The 14,073-nt window shown below is 41.3% G+C and overlaps 1 long non-coding RNA gene across 1 annotated transcript; it reads left to right on the top strand.

The window, feature by feature from the left end:
• The first annotated feature begins 539 nt into the window (after positions 1 to 539).
• Positions 540 to 14,047, top strand: LOC134159150 (uncharacterized). The gene is made up of 3 exons (XR_009963051.1): positions 540 to 627; positions 8,352 to 8,430; positions 12,782 to 14,047. It is a non-coding gene; the product is annotated as an uncharacterized LOC134159150 (long non-coding RNA).
• Positions 14,048 to 14,073: the final 26 nt, after the last annotated feature.

Here is a 14,073-nt window from a genome sequence, read left to right as displayed (position 1 = left end):
ACCAGCGAAGTGCTTTATACTAGCTTTCAGAAGTTTTCTATTTTAACACACTGCAGGTGCTGCTGCAGTATCTGCTTTCAGCCACAGATCTGTGTTCAAACAAACTGACAAGGTACATTGAGAACCATCCAGCTACTTGCTAGATCCATTTCTTTTCACCACTGCCACTCTCAGGTCAGTTAAGTAGCTAATCTCTCTCCACTGCCTCTTCCTGTTGGTCTCCACAGACTATAGTTCTTCTTAGCTGGCCTAAAAAAACACTCTGCAGGCAGAAAGCTATGACAAAGTATTTAGCCAAAGGTTCTCTTTCCTCCCTGTGTATCTGCAGAGGCTTCTTTGTTTCTTGTAACTGCTTTTTTCCCTAGTGCACTGGCCATATGGCAGATGTCTGTAGTGCATAAAGTGTCAGGCACTCCACAAAAAAAAGGCATTCTCATTTTAAGGTTGTCAAACATATTTGCAATGACACCTCATAGTGAGGTTTGCAACATCCTTTAACAGGTGGAAACAGCAGTGAGGTTGCATAAACAGAGGTAGATCAACAAGCACAAGCAGGCCTGTGGGATAAACCCAAATAAACTATGGTAGGGCTTTGGCATGACCCATTTGAAGAATGACAGAATACAGGTTCCCTATGAGACAGCCAGCTGTGTGTAAATTGTAAGATATTATATAATAATAAAAGGGCATTCAAATAAACTTGGTTCCAAAATACCCTGCATGCATTATAAATGTCTGATAGATGAAAGCTATTCAACAACTGCAAGTAATACAACTCCCTTACCTACAGCCCTACAGTGTGCTGTTGTCAGAGTACTACCGTCTACATGAGGAAACATTTGCAGTGGTTTGCCCTATTTTTAAAATATGTGATATTCTTTTGTTGTTGGTTGGTTTGTTGCTTTTTTTTTTTACTTATCTCTTATCTTTTGGTAGTCAATTTTCCTTGAGTTTATTTGTTATCAATACAAGTGCATACAGCTGTATTTGAATAACATCTGAAATGCATGTCTGTCAGTGCCTGAAAAGGAGAATCAAATACGGTCTGAAAAGGCAAAATCATTGGCACTGCCAAGGCTTTGACGGTGCAAGCTTTAATTTTCAACTCATAGTGGCAAACTAAACCGACAGTATCAGAGCACTTCACAGATTTGTTTTTAACAGGCGCTGAGGGAGGGGAGGTTGCACTGCTAGGAGAAGGTTGGAGCTAAATGAAGTTTAAAAGTAGAATGCACATCTACCACCAAACTTTTAAAATAATGGAATGTAAGTGCCTTTGAAATCATATAGAATAACAGAAGGTCTTTTAAGGGTGAGTTCCTAGTAAGAGTTGGAGAAGATTTCTGTTGTCACTTTCAATACAAATTTCTTATTACTACTGTGGGAGGCTGTTAAGTGTGAGCCACTCTCTCTTCTGTATGTACCCAGGATAAATCAGGGGACACTCACTGAACTGCACAGCCCTTAGATTTCCAAAGCCTATTTCCTCAGCTGTAAAACTGAATTACAGTACCTGTTCGTTCTTCTGTAGAGCCTTCCAGACAAGGTGTAATGACTGTGCCTGGCACTGCATGGAAAAACAAACTTACATCTTGACACAAAAAGTCTTCAGCTGGCACACAGCATGGGCTGGATGTTATAACTTTCTACCAACTCAAGCTGTCATTTTCCATGTGAGAGCATTCCCCCTCCAGTCTTCAGGCATCTACCTCTTTATACAACTGCTTCCAGGGGGATTGCATGCTACAGCTGGAAAACTCTTTACTGAAATTTTCCAGTGTTTCAGAGGGCTTCTTTCTGCCTAAAATGGGTGTTGCAGTTAGAAGTAAGAACTTCTGAAGACAACAAATAATTTTAAACACAGTCATCAGATTATGCTCCTTGCCAGGAGGTAATGCCTTTCTGATCTGTAATTTCCTTTTCCAGTAGGACTGTCAGTGGAATGATACACTCATTACCTCATTGCATGAGTTTGCTTATCTAAAAACAACTTAAAAATGTTCCAGCAACTGAGTAAATCTAAAAGTGAAACTTTAAATGTTTTAAATGTGGGATATGGCACAATACCAAGCACTTATTAAACAGACAAGTATAAAGAGTTGTGAAAATATGGTTTTTACTGATTTTCCAGACCAAAAGTTCTGGAAATGATCCATACACTGTTATAGGTTATAATGAATATGACGTCAAAAGCAAAGTGGTGGTTAGAGAAACATTGCTCATTTATTTGTTAATTTTATAATCTTTACCAGATGTATAGAATTTCTATAGTATTTCCCTCTCCCCATTACAGAATGTCAGATTGAAACTAAGTTTTTTATTTTTCTCTAAATACAAATTTGGTGACCATTGCAATACTGACCCAAACCCTTTCTCTTGTTATTGCCTCTGAGGAAAGCCCAAGTAAGTAGAATTAGGTAGTGCATTTCAAGAATTTAAAGTGAATGAAGTCATGGTGACATGGTTTAGTGTGAGGTGTTCCTGCCCATGGGAGGGGGGTTGAAACTAGATGATCTTAAGGTCCTTTCCAACCCTAACTATTCTATGATACTATGCCTAAAGTGTGTTATAGAAAGCACTGAAACATCACTCTGTTGCCAGTGCTACAGATCATAAGCCTTTACTTTTATAGTTGTACATAAGGGAAGCCAGTTACCCAAGAATGTGTATTACTGTGGGCTGATCTCCACCTGTACCTTTCCTTGACACCCTCCCAAAAGATTTCTGTCCTTGACCAGGGAGTCTGGTATTATCTGAACAAGCACAAGTGTTTGAAAAGTCATAAATAGATAGGTAACTAACCATAAAATAGAGATTTCAAAACAATTGCTCAAATGTAAACTACTTTGTTTTACAGCTTCAGTTGCTGGAATATATCTCACCTCATTTGTCTTACAACAATGCTAAACAGCTGTAGCTAGTGCAGATCAGCTTCATATTTTGTTGCCTTAACCTTACTGCTTAATTTAATAATACGAGTTTGATTTATTTTGGGGTTTTGGGTATCATGTGTTTTGTTGTTCGGTGGGTGTCATGGTTTAAACTCAGTCAGACAGCTCGTTCACTCACTTACCCCCTTCTTGCTCTCCCCCTACTCCCGGAGGGATGGAGAGGAAAATCAAAAGAATGCAACTCCCCTGGGTTGAGATAAGAACAGTTTAGTAACTAAGGTATAACACAAATCACTACTGCTACCACCAATGATAATAATGATAAAGGAAATAACAAGGGAAGAGAATACAACACCTCACTACCCGCCGACCAATAACTCGCTCCCCCAGCCTGACCAAGCACCGACCGATACCTCCTTCAACCCTGCTGTGAACTAGCCCTTCTGGGTAACTCTCAGTTACATCCTGGGCATGACGTGCTGTGGTATGGAATACCTCTTTGGTCACTTTGGGTCAGGTGTCCTGTCTCTGCCTCCTCCCGGCTTCTCTCCTCCCTGGCAGAACATGAGGCTCAGAAAGTCCTTGGTCAGACGAAAACATCAGTGTTATCAGCTCTGTTCCCAGGCTGAAAGTCAAAACACAGCACTGCACCAGCTACTAAGAAGGAGAAAAATGACTGCTACTGCTGAGCCCAGGACAGTGGGTTATTTTGTTTGGTTTGGTTTAGTTTAGCTTTTTGCTTTTTTTTCATCTACTGGAGCATTAGGGTTTTTTGCAATTAACAATTTTTTAGAGTGTAACATTGCCAAGTCACTTCTTCTCCTAGGATTGTATCTTCAAAAAGAAATCATATGAAGATAAGGTGCCAAATAATCATATGGTCAATAATGTACACATCATTGTACCATAGGCTTATATGCTTATGGTTTCTGGGTTTTTGGGTTTTAAATTTTGTTAATACTGATTAAGATTCCTGTGTGACATGAGTAGACTGTAGTTATAGAGACACCTTTTTTAATGTAAGATGTCTGGAAAGGTTCTCTAAGATGTCAAGATTCAATTTGCTTGTGTCTTTCTATAGACGCTAAGCAGATATATCTTTTTTATTGCCTATATAATAATTCTCATCCTTCCTTACATTATCATATAAAATCCCACTGTCTTCCCTTTACCGTGGGATTTTCAAAATAACATGGCTTTGGCACTGGACTCGTATAATTTTTGTCAGTTCGACTGATTATGAAACTGCAGTCCAAATAGGCTTAATAGCTCCCTAAATAAGTATTTAAATATGAATTCTGATGAAGACTTACAGATTACCGTAATCAGTAGAAGTTGAAACACTAAGCACTCCCTTTGTAATCTACAAGGAAACTTTGGTCTGAACATATGTTTGTAAATGTCCACATACATGAAATGTCATTTTTTGTCATGAAAATGCATAAGCAAGGAATAGCAAGCAATAGACAAGACCGGCTTGTCAGGAGATTCACAGTCAAACTGACAAAGCTGTACTGAAACCACTGAAGAATTAGAGAGTGATTTTTATCTGCATGATAAAAATAATGGATTTTATTTTTGTTGTTAACCTTGATCTAAACATATTCTTTAAATGAAAACCTGCTTAATTCTTTAGTAGTATATAGTAATTTTGTATATATGCCAATGTTTAAATAAGATAGTACTGTGAAATAATTTTCAAATCAGCATGTCTTTTGAAAAGTTTTTTCTTCTGATTTCCTTGAAATCACAAGTGACTACTTAAATTCTTGTTAGTTTAGAGTCACCCATTCATTCTTTTCTCTCTTTAATTTGAATATATTGCAATTCAAAGGCTTTTCTTTGACGCTTCCCATCTAAAATAATTCTCAAGTGCAGCACTGGCTTCTACATTGTCTATGTGAAGTATTTTGCCTGGACACTAGTTGATCAAAAATCCATAGAAGCAGGAAAATTGTTTTTCAGCCTACATTGACTAAGGGAGGCTAGAAATCAGCAATGTTTCTGCACTGTATGTTATATTCCCACCTAGTGAGGAAACATCTACCTTACGCGTATCTTCTATGTGGCGGTTAATGATGTGTGTATAATCTACTATTCAGCATAGGTCCCATTCAGAAATCTAGACGCACACAGGAAGTGCCTACATTGTTCTCCCTGACTGCACTCACAGCTCTGTGACTGAAGTTATTGCAGGACAAATTTTATTTATATTTCATGATATTAGAACATAACCAAAGTGTACTAAAGTTTGGATCAGGATGAAACTTTCTGCCCTAATATTACTGAACAATTTTAATTTCAAGGTACTGCTACATAGCAATGCAAGAAGAAAATAAATTTCTGACTATTTTCTTTACTTAATAGTAATTAATAGACCTTACTTTTCTTGTCTAACAAGCTATACTTCTCAAATAAAATTTTATGCCTTACGTATCTTACTTATGAGCCATTAGAAAGAATATAAAACATAGAGTTCCACTTGCATGACAGTAAAACACTTTCTTAGTATCCCTCTCATTACATTTTTTCCAAAATAATTTTTGCAAGTGCTATGTACTTCTTCAGAAATATTAAAATAATAAATGTAAGCTAATCTCAAAGCTAATAACTTTTTTTTAAGAAACAGAAATCCCATAATAATCAAGTAAATAAGAAAAAGAGGAGCTATTTTGTGCTCTCTACATGGCAGAGGTTCTTTGGAGAATATCTGATACCTTGCTAGGTATGCAGTTAATTAATAGTAGGTGCAATTGGTAAAGCAGATCACAGCAGAATGGATATGCACTCAACAAAAACCACTTCATTGGTGATTTTCTTTTTGGGCTGAGATCAAATATAGTGCTTCACAAGAATATTAAAGGAATCAGAGCTATTAGGCTCTAGACTAGGAGCTATAAAGCAACAGCAAAGACAGATAAGAAAATAAATTAAACACATCTCCCAGTTCAAAACACATGGCCATAGCCCTAGCCCAACAAGGATGAGACAGAAAAATTTGCAGGATGAGTAGGCAGCTTTGCAATGAACATGCGTTCTAATTGTGTACACCAGCACATGAAGACTACTGGGAAGGGATATCTAATGGACATAACATTTTATTTAAAATGAAATCTCAAGTGAAATCAAAAATCTCCCTAGAAAAGACCCCTAGGGTTTAAGACATGACACTACAGTACATGCAAGATACATGGATGAAAGTTATTGGCATAATTACCTTAAAAATGGACAAAATTGTAATCCTGTACAATATAGTACTAGCGAAAGCCTGGCATCAGCACTCCTGAATAGAGGAAAATGGAAGGAGGGAGCCTGTAGCTACAGAGGTGGAGAGTTTTGTTTGTTTGCTTTCCTTTTTTCTTTTTCAAACAAGAAGCCAGGATTAGTCAAAATAAACATTTATTGTCATTGCTACACAACACCAAATTCAGCATTGCCATATCCAAGAATAAAGTAATTACAAATAACAGAAATATAAGGTCAATTAATACTTGAATTCAAGCTACTTTTCATTACATTTTGCAAACCCTTAAAAGCAGATCAAGATCCTGAATTTTCACACAAGACAAGCAGTCAAGTACATAAGTAAAAAGTCCGTGCATCATCAAGAGATTTCAGAGACAGTGCAAAAGATGAGCCCTTTTTAAGCAACTCGGACCCACTATGTCACAAACAGTATATGCCCCTACCTGCTACTATCAGTTAAGAGAGGGAGCTTTCTATCAAAATGAGATTTTGTTTAAAGACGTCAGATAGTATTTCCACAGCTTGATATGCAAGAAATATGGTTTTTAGTGTACATGAAAATCATCACGGACCTGAAAAAAAAAAAAAAATCAAATAACTAAATTATTTTTTTCTGGCTTCAAACTGATAGAGAAACTGAGAAATAAAAATGGCCAAAAATAAGCCAAGGCAAGCACAATAGCTGATATTGCCAACACTGTAAAAAATATCCCTTGGAAGAAGCAGAGGTTCTTGCTGTCAGAAAAAAATAACTGTTAACTTTGCTGAGACAGTCTTACTAAAGCACAAGAAAAGAGGAGATTATGCATGACAGCTGTTTTTTTTAGATGAATTATCTGTTATGGAAATAGCTCAGAGATGCTCACATTTCAACAAAATACAGGTGAAATACTGTCTTCTGTTATTCCCATGAAATATGTCTTAATGGAAAACAGCGGGAAAGTAGAATTTCCAATCAAAATGATGCAGTCCGGCTCTAATGCCTCTTTAGTTTTGTTAAAAAGTGGAACTCCACTCTTGAAACATAGCTTCTCACTACTGAATTTTTAAAACCAGCATTAGAAATTAACATCAGGGTAGCCTGGGACTTGTTGGCACGTACAGGCAAAGAAGGTGAACCAATAAACTTAGAATGTGAAGTTCCAGGAATTACCAACACTTTGTGAAAACAAGGATGTGTCCATCTCTGATGGGAAACAGCTGTCACTAACAGCAGAAACAGGTGGTAGCCAGACATATATGGGCACAGATAAGTGACATCTACAAATCCCAGCAGGCAGAGAATTAAGGTGCAGAGATGTTTGTTCAAGAAATCCTCCACAGAGGCAACGATAACATCAGGCTGTACTAGTGAAGTCACAGAACACATCATGGCTAAAAATAGCAGATTAAACAGAGCTAAACAATGTATTGAGATCTACAGAGTATTTCATGAATAGCGCTTCAGCCTTGCTTACTGGTTCTAAGTCTGAAATTTATTATATACTGTTGATGATTACTAGCTGTTACATTTGGCTAGGAGGAGAGAGATGAAGAATTGTGATTTTTAAGAGCATGCATCCTGAGCCAAATGGTTTATCATTAACAACAAAAGATGTTGATCAGCAAGACAGCTAATGAGCCAGGCATATTTTAGATTCCCAGATTTAGAGCAGCTTCTCACACTAAGACAACCTCTATATTGCAGAGACATGACTTTCACAAATTTTTTCTTTTCCAGACAAACATGGGTGGTTTTGGTACCATTACAGGGGAATCAGAAGGACTCCCATCTCCTCAGCTTCACTGCTTTCAAAGTTTAAAGAATGTTGGAGGGTTGGGGAGAGGAGAAGAAAGTGGGGAAGGGGCTCCTCTTTGTCTTGAGTGCAATGACAATGCGTCCCCACTTGCCAAAAGCTGAACAACAGATACCTCTCATAGTGTCAATAGCTAGAAGTGTCTGGGAACACTGTAATTAGTTCATTCAAATTTACCTCACAGACTCATAAATTTTAAAAACATATGAAATACTAAACACAATTAGAGAAGCCTATGACTGAGAATTTGTAGTCTACTTTGTGAACCTCCTAGTAGATGAGTGTGTGTTGGAGGAGATGAAGACCACAGTATTTTGCACAAGAGCTCTTGATATAAGCAAGGGGGGGGGGGAATGAGGGGAGTGTCTGTTCATTAGAATAGTTTTCCTTTCCATATTTTATTTTATTCTATTTCCAGGTCTGATACATGGATGAGTAGTAATTCAGGACCCAGAACCAGTACATTTCACCAGGAGGAGTTCCCTAATGCTAGGAAAGTTTTCTCCTGGCAATTTGCAGCTAGTTTACACTTACACTATCTTCATATGTTTATACTTCTTTTTCTATGATTTACAAGTATTTCTGTTCCACAAATCTCTGTGTCTGCATAGGTGCTGACTTACTAAAGATAGTTTATGTATCCAAGATGCTGACAAGAATGTTGTTTTCTTCACACAATTTAGTTCTTCAGATTATATATTCTGATACATAGTGATATTAGGCAACAAAACCAAAAATAGACTCATAAATATTAAAACATGCAAATTATATATTTTCAATAAAACATCCTCATTTGACTTTACAATGTATAGCCAGCTTTGCTTTTTAGGAAGACAGAAAGGTTCTTTAGACAATATACTGTTTCCCGCTGAGCTGTGGGATGCTGTTAATAGACTGCGAGATGTCAGGGAAGTTGAGAGTAAGCAGGACCGCTTGCTCCTGGCCCAAACTGTGCAGGGGCCTCGAGCTTCACCTCTACCTCATGAAGGAAAGAAGGAGGCCGTTAACCTGGGAAGCTGGGAATTAGTGACAAAAAAAAAAAAACAACAAAAAAAGGAAGGAAAAGGACAACCAAAAGCAAGGAGCTTCCCCTAAATCCCCTGTCCCCATGCAGAACCGCTTTGCTGTCCTGCAGGGGGCTAATGAGGAAGCGCATTCGAGCCAGAAACAGCCGGCTGATGCCCGGTAAAGAAGATCTCTCAGGTGCTGCTAGGAAAAATCGGCGGGTCGTAGTAGTAGGGGACTCTACACTGAAAGGGACAGAAGCACTCGTCTGTCTGCCTGACCCCGTCCCAAGGGAGATGTGTTGCCTACCGGGGGCACGGATCAGGGATGTGGCAGAGAGGCTGCCTGCTCTAGTAAGTCCCACGGACAATTACCCACTCCTGGTGATACATGTGGGTGCTAGGGATATAGATAGTAGTAGCCTGGGGAACATAAAGAAGGACTACAGAGCCCTGGGAGAGGTGGTTAGGGGCTCTGGAGCTCAGATGGCCTTTTCATCAATTCTCCAGGGTACAGGGGAGGACCTAAAAAAAGGTAGGAGGATTAACCAGGTTAATAAATGGTTAAAAGGGTGGTGTCATTCCACCCCAACACACCCACTCAGTTGCCAGAACCTATAATGAGTGCTCGAAGCAATGTAGAGATATCCCAGCTGCTCCAGCCAATGAGCCGGCTTCAGTTGGAGCTCGGCTCAGATGCCTCTATACAAATGCCCGTAGCATGGGGAACAAACAAGAGGAATTAGAGATGTGTGCACGTCTACGGGGGTATGATATAACAGGCATCACAGAAACACGGTGGGATGGCTCCTACGACTGGAGTGTTGGAATGGAAGGTTACTGGCTTTTTAGGAAGGACAGGCCTGGCAGGTGGGGAGGGGGAGTTGCCCTTTATGTTAGGGGTAGGCTGGAGAGTATGGAACTCTGTCTGGGGACAGGTGAGCAGTCCACAGAGAGTTTGTGGGTCAGGGTTAAAGGGAATATAGCTATGGGAGACATTACTGTGGGGATCTGTTACAGACCGCCTGATCAAGGAGAACCTGTGGATGAAGCACTCCATAGACAGATAGGAAAAGCCTCACGCTCGCAGGCCCTTGTTCTCATGGGTGACTTCAACCACCCTGACATCTGTTGGAAGGACGGTACGGCCCGGCACAAGCAATCCAGGAGGTTCCTCGATTGTGTAGAAGACAACCTCCTTCTGCAAGTAATAGAGGAGGCAACAGGGAGAGGTGCCATGCTTGACCTCGTGCTCAGCGACAGGGAAGAGCTCGTTGGGAATGCAATGCTCCAGGGCAGCCTTGGATGCAGCGATCATGAGATGGTCGAATTTGAGATCCTCAGGACAGTGAGAAGAGCGTGCAGCAAGCTCACTGCCCTGGACTTCAAAAGAGCAGCCTTCGGCCTCTTCAGGAACCTGCTTCGGAAGGTTCCATGGGATACAGCCCTAGAGGGCAGGGGGCCCCAAGACTGTTGGTTGATATTCAAGGATCACCTGCTGCAAGCTCAGGAGTGTTGCATCCCAACCAGAAGGAAGTGCAGCAGGAGGGCCAGGAGACCTCCTTGGATGGATAAGGAGCTGCTGAGGAAACTTCAAGGGAAAAAAGAGGCTTATAAAAGGTGCAGGCAAGGACAGGTGGCATGGGAAGAGTACAGGGATGTTGTCTGGGAAGCTAGGGACCAGGTTAGGAAAGCTAAGGCCCAGTTAGAATTAAACTTAGCTAGGGGTATTAAGGATTACAGGAAGGGATTCTACAGGTATGTAGCAAATAAAAAACAGACTAGGGAGAATGTAGGCCCCCTCAGGAAGCTCTCAGGAAAACTGGCTACACAGGATTTGGAGAAGGCTGAGGTTCTGAATGACTTCTTTGCCTCGGTCTTCACTGCAAAGGCTTGGACAACACCACCCAAGACTTGGAAGGCAGATGCAGGGACTGTGAGAATGAAGACCTTGCGCCCACTGTAGGAGAGGAGCTGGTTCGAGACCATCTTAAAAATCTGAACGTGCACAAGTCCATGGGACCTGATGAGATCCATCTGCAGGTCCTGAAGGAGCTGGCAAATGAAGTTGCTAAGCCACTGGCCATCATTTTTGGGAAATCATGGCAGTCAGGTGAAGTTCCCGACAACTGGAAAAAGGGAAATATAACCCCCATTTTCAAGAAGGGGAAAATGGATGACCCGGGGAATTACAGACCAGTCAGTCTCACCTCTGTGCCTGGCAAAATCTTGGAGCAGATTCTCCTGGAAGGCATGCTAAGGCACATGAAAAACAACAAGGTGCTTGGTGACAGCCAGCATGGCTTCACTAAGGGAAAATCCTGCCTGACCAATTTGGTGGCCTTCTATGGTGGGGCTACAGAACTGATGGACAGGGGTAGAGCAGTTGATGTCATCTACCTGGACTTGTGCAAAGCCTTCGACACTGTCCCACATGACATCCTTGTCTCTAAATTGGAGAGACATCAATTTGATAGGTGGATCACTCGGTGGATAAAGACCTGGCTGGATGGTTGCACACAAAGAGTTGTGGTCAATGGCTCAATGTCAGGCTGGAGACCAGTAACGAGTGGTGTCCCTCAGGGATCGGTGTTGGGACCGGTCTTGTTCAACGTCTTCATCGCTGACATGGACAGTGGGATTGAGTGTGCCCTCAGCAAGTTTGCCGATGACAGCAAGCTGTGTGGTTCAGTTGACACTCTGGAGGGAAAGAATGCCATCCAGAGGGACCTTGACATACTTCTGAGGTGGGCGGATGACAACTTTATGAAGTTTAACCATGCCAAGTGCAAGGTCCTACACCTGGGTTGGAGCAATCCCAGGCACAGCTACAGGTTGGGCAGAGAAGAGATTCAGAGCAGCCCTGCGGAGAAGGACTTGGGTGTGTTGGTTGATGAGAAATGAACATGGGCCGGCAGTGCGCACTTGCAGCCCAGAAAGCCAACCGTATCCTGGGCTGCATCAAAAGGAGCGTGACCAGCAGGTCGAAGGAGGTGATCCTGCCCCTTTACTCTGCTCTTGTGAGACCTCACCTGGAGTATTGTGTACAGTTCTGGTGTCCTCAACATAAAAAGGACATGGAACTGTTGGAACAAGTCCAGAGGAGGGCCACGAGGATGATCAGGGGACTGGAGCACCTCTCGTATGAGGATAGGCTGAGAAAGTTGGGGCTGTTCAGCCTGGAGAAGAGAAGGCTGCATGGAGACCTCATAGCAGCCTTCCAGTATCTGAAGGGGGCCTATAGGGATGCTGTGGAGGGACTCTTTATTAGGGACTGTAGTGACAGGACAAGGGGTAACAGGTTCAAACTGAAATAGGGGAAGTTTAGATTGGATATAAGGAGGAAATTCTTTCCTGTTAGGGTGGTGAGGCACTGGAATGGGCTGCCCAGGGAGGTTGTGAATGCTCCATCCCTGGCAGTGTTCAAGACCAGGTTGGATGAGGCCTTGGGTGATATGATTTAGCATAAGGTGTCCCTGTCCACGGCAGGGGGGTTGGAACTAGATGATCTTAAGGTCCTTTCCAACCCTAATTGTTCTATGATTCTATGATTATGAACTATGCAAATCCTAGCCTGTCTTCCGAGTAGAAAACTACAGATTTCTATTTCCATGTTCCATGCCTAAATCAGCTTTTTCATTTTTATGATTAAATTCATTGCTCATATGAATCGTTCTGATAGAAAAGCATCAGTACCCTGAAATTTTCCAAATAGGTATAGAATTAGTGTTTATTGTATCTTTGTATTTCCTAAGCAGAGTGATGTTGGAGTAAAAAAAACCGAACAAACAAACAGACAGGAAAGGAAAAAAACTCACTTTATATGCTTTTCTTCTGCAGACAGATCCATCATATGCTGAACTGTATAATACTAGAACAGAGTCATAGGAAGAGAGGAGATAAGGTGTTGCTTAAGAAGCCAAATCAACTTATTGCCCTAATATCTGGAATGAAGCAACTTCAAGGAAAAACAAGTCCTTTCAAGAGGTTTGGTTTGGTTTTGTTTCTTTTTTAATTCTGGAGTGACTTTTGTAGTTCTATTTTGAAGATATCTTCTTTTTAAAGCATGTGTATCACCAATGAAGTTAACTATCTCACATATCATTTGTTGCATTTTCTGTTCACTGTAAATAAAACAAGCAAACTGAAGAGTTAGCAAAGAAAAGGGGTAAAAATAAGTGAATGGAAAAAAACCCCTATCTATTTGTATAGATAAATACAATGAGCTAGATCCAATTTTCTCATGTATGATGAAACACACATGCAAATGGGTTTCTCAGCCAAACCCTAGACTGCACAGTGTCTCCAGTAGGTGTTTTGGGCACCCTGATTCCTCCCAAAGCCAACTCACAAACCTCTGCTGTCTACTTGGCTTTCCAAACCATTTGCCCTACTTACTGTCAGTCTGGCTTGGCTTATGCCAGCAATAACACACAGATGTAGTAGCAGTATCCACACGGACCAGTCTCCCTGGTTGCTTTTATCCTATACACACAGGCGGCCTCTGACCCACAGTCTAAATCCAGTGGCTGGCACTTACACCTTCACACGCAGAAAAGAGAATATTTTGCCTTACCTGGGAAAATAGTCAGACATGGAGTTTAATGAGAAGACAGGGCAGACAGTGCTGATCAGGTACAGAGCATGGCCAGGCACACATACTGACCAGAAAGCTCTTTACGTGCAGCCAACACTTAGGCCCTTATCCCTCTATTTTTTCATACTTGTCCCTCTCAAAACCAATTTGATTCTTTCATTTCCTTCCTATGGTCCTTCCTTGAGCATCCCCTACTAAGTTTTTTCTAAAATGCTGTTCCCTGCATAGCAGGGTAAGTCCTGTACTGCAGCAGGTAGCACGCTTCTCAAACTGAGAGGTGATGAGGTGACTTTCTGCTGCCAGCCTGGGGCAGTGGAGCTGACACTTTCCTGGGGCAGGGGCTCAGGCGTCTCATGAGGCTGTTGAATCACCCCACCTGCCAGTGACATGCTGGGCTGCACAGTATGGTTGAAAGTAAGCCTTTAGTCACATACCTGACAGAAGTTTCTCTCCCTTGTGAAATGCTGTCATCTAGTCCTAATTACCTAGTAAATACATAGCAGCAATAGTGAATAGCTACTAGCTACCTTATTTTCTAC

This window comes from Pezoporus occidentalis, unplaced genomic scaffold (genome assembly GCF_034315485.1).
Source record: "Pezoporus occidentalis ecotype Australia unplaced genomic scaffold, CSIRO_AGI_Poc_V1 ctg141, whole genome shotgun sequence".
Taxonomy (NCBI): Eukaryota; Metazoa; Chordata; class Aves; order Psittaciformes; family Psittacidae; genus Pezoporus; species Pezoporus occidentalis.
This window is presented reverse-complemented; position numbering and strand designations above follow the sequence as displayed.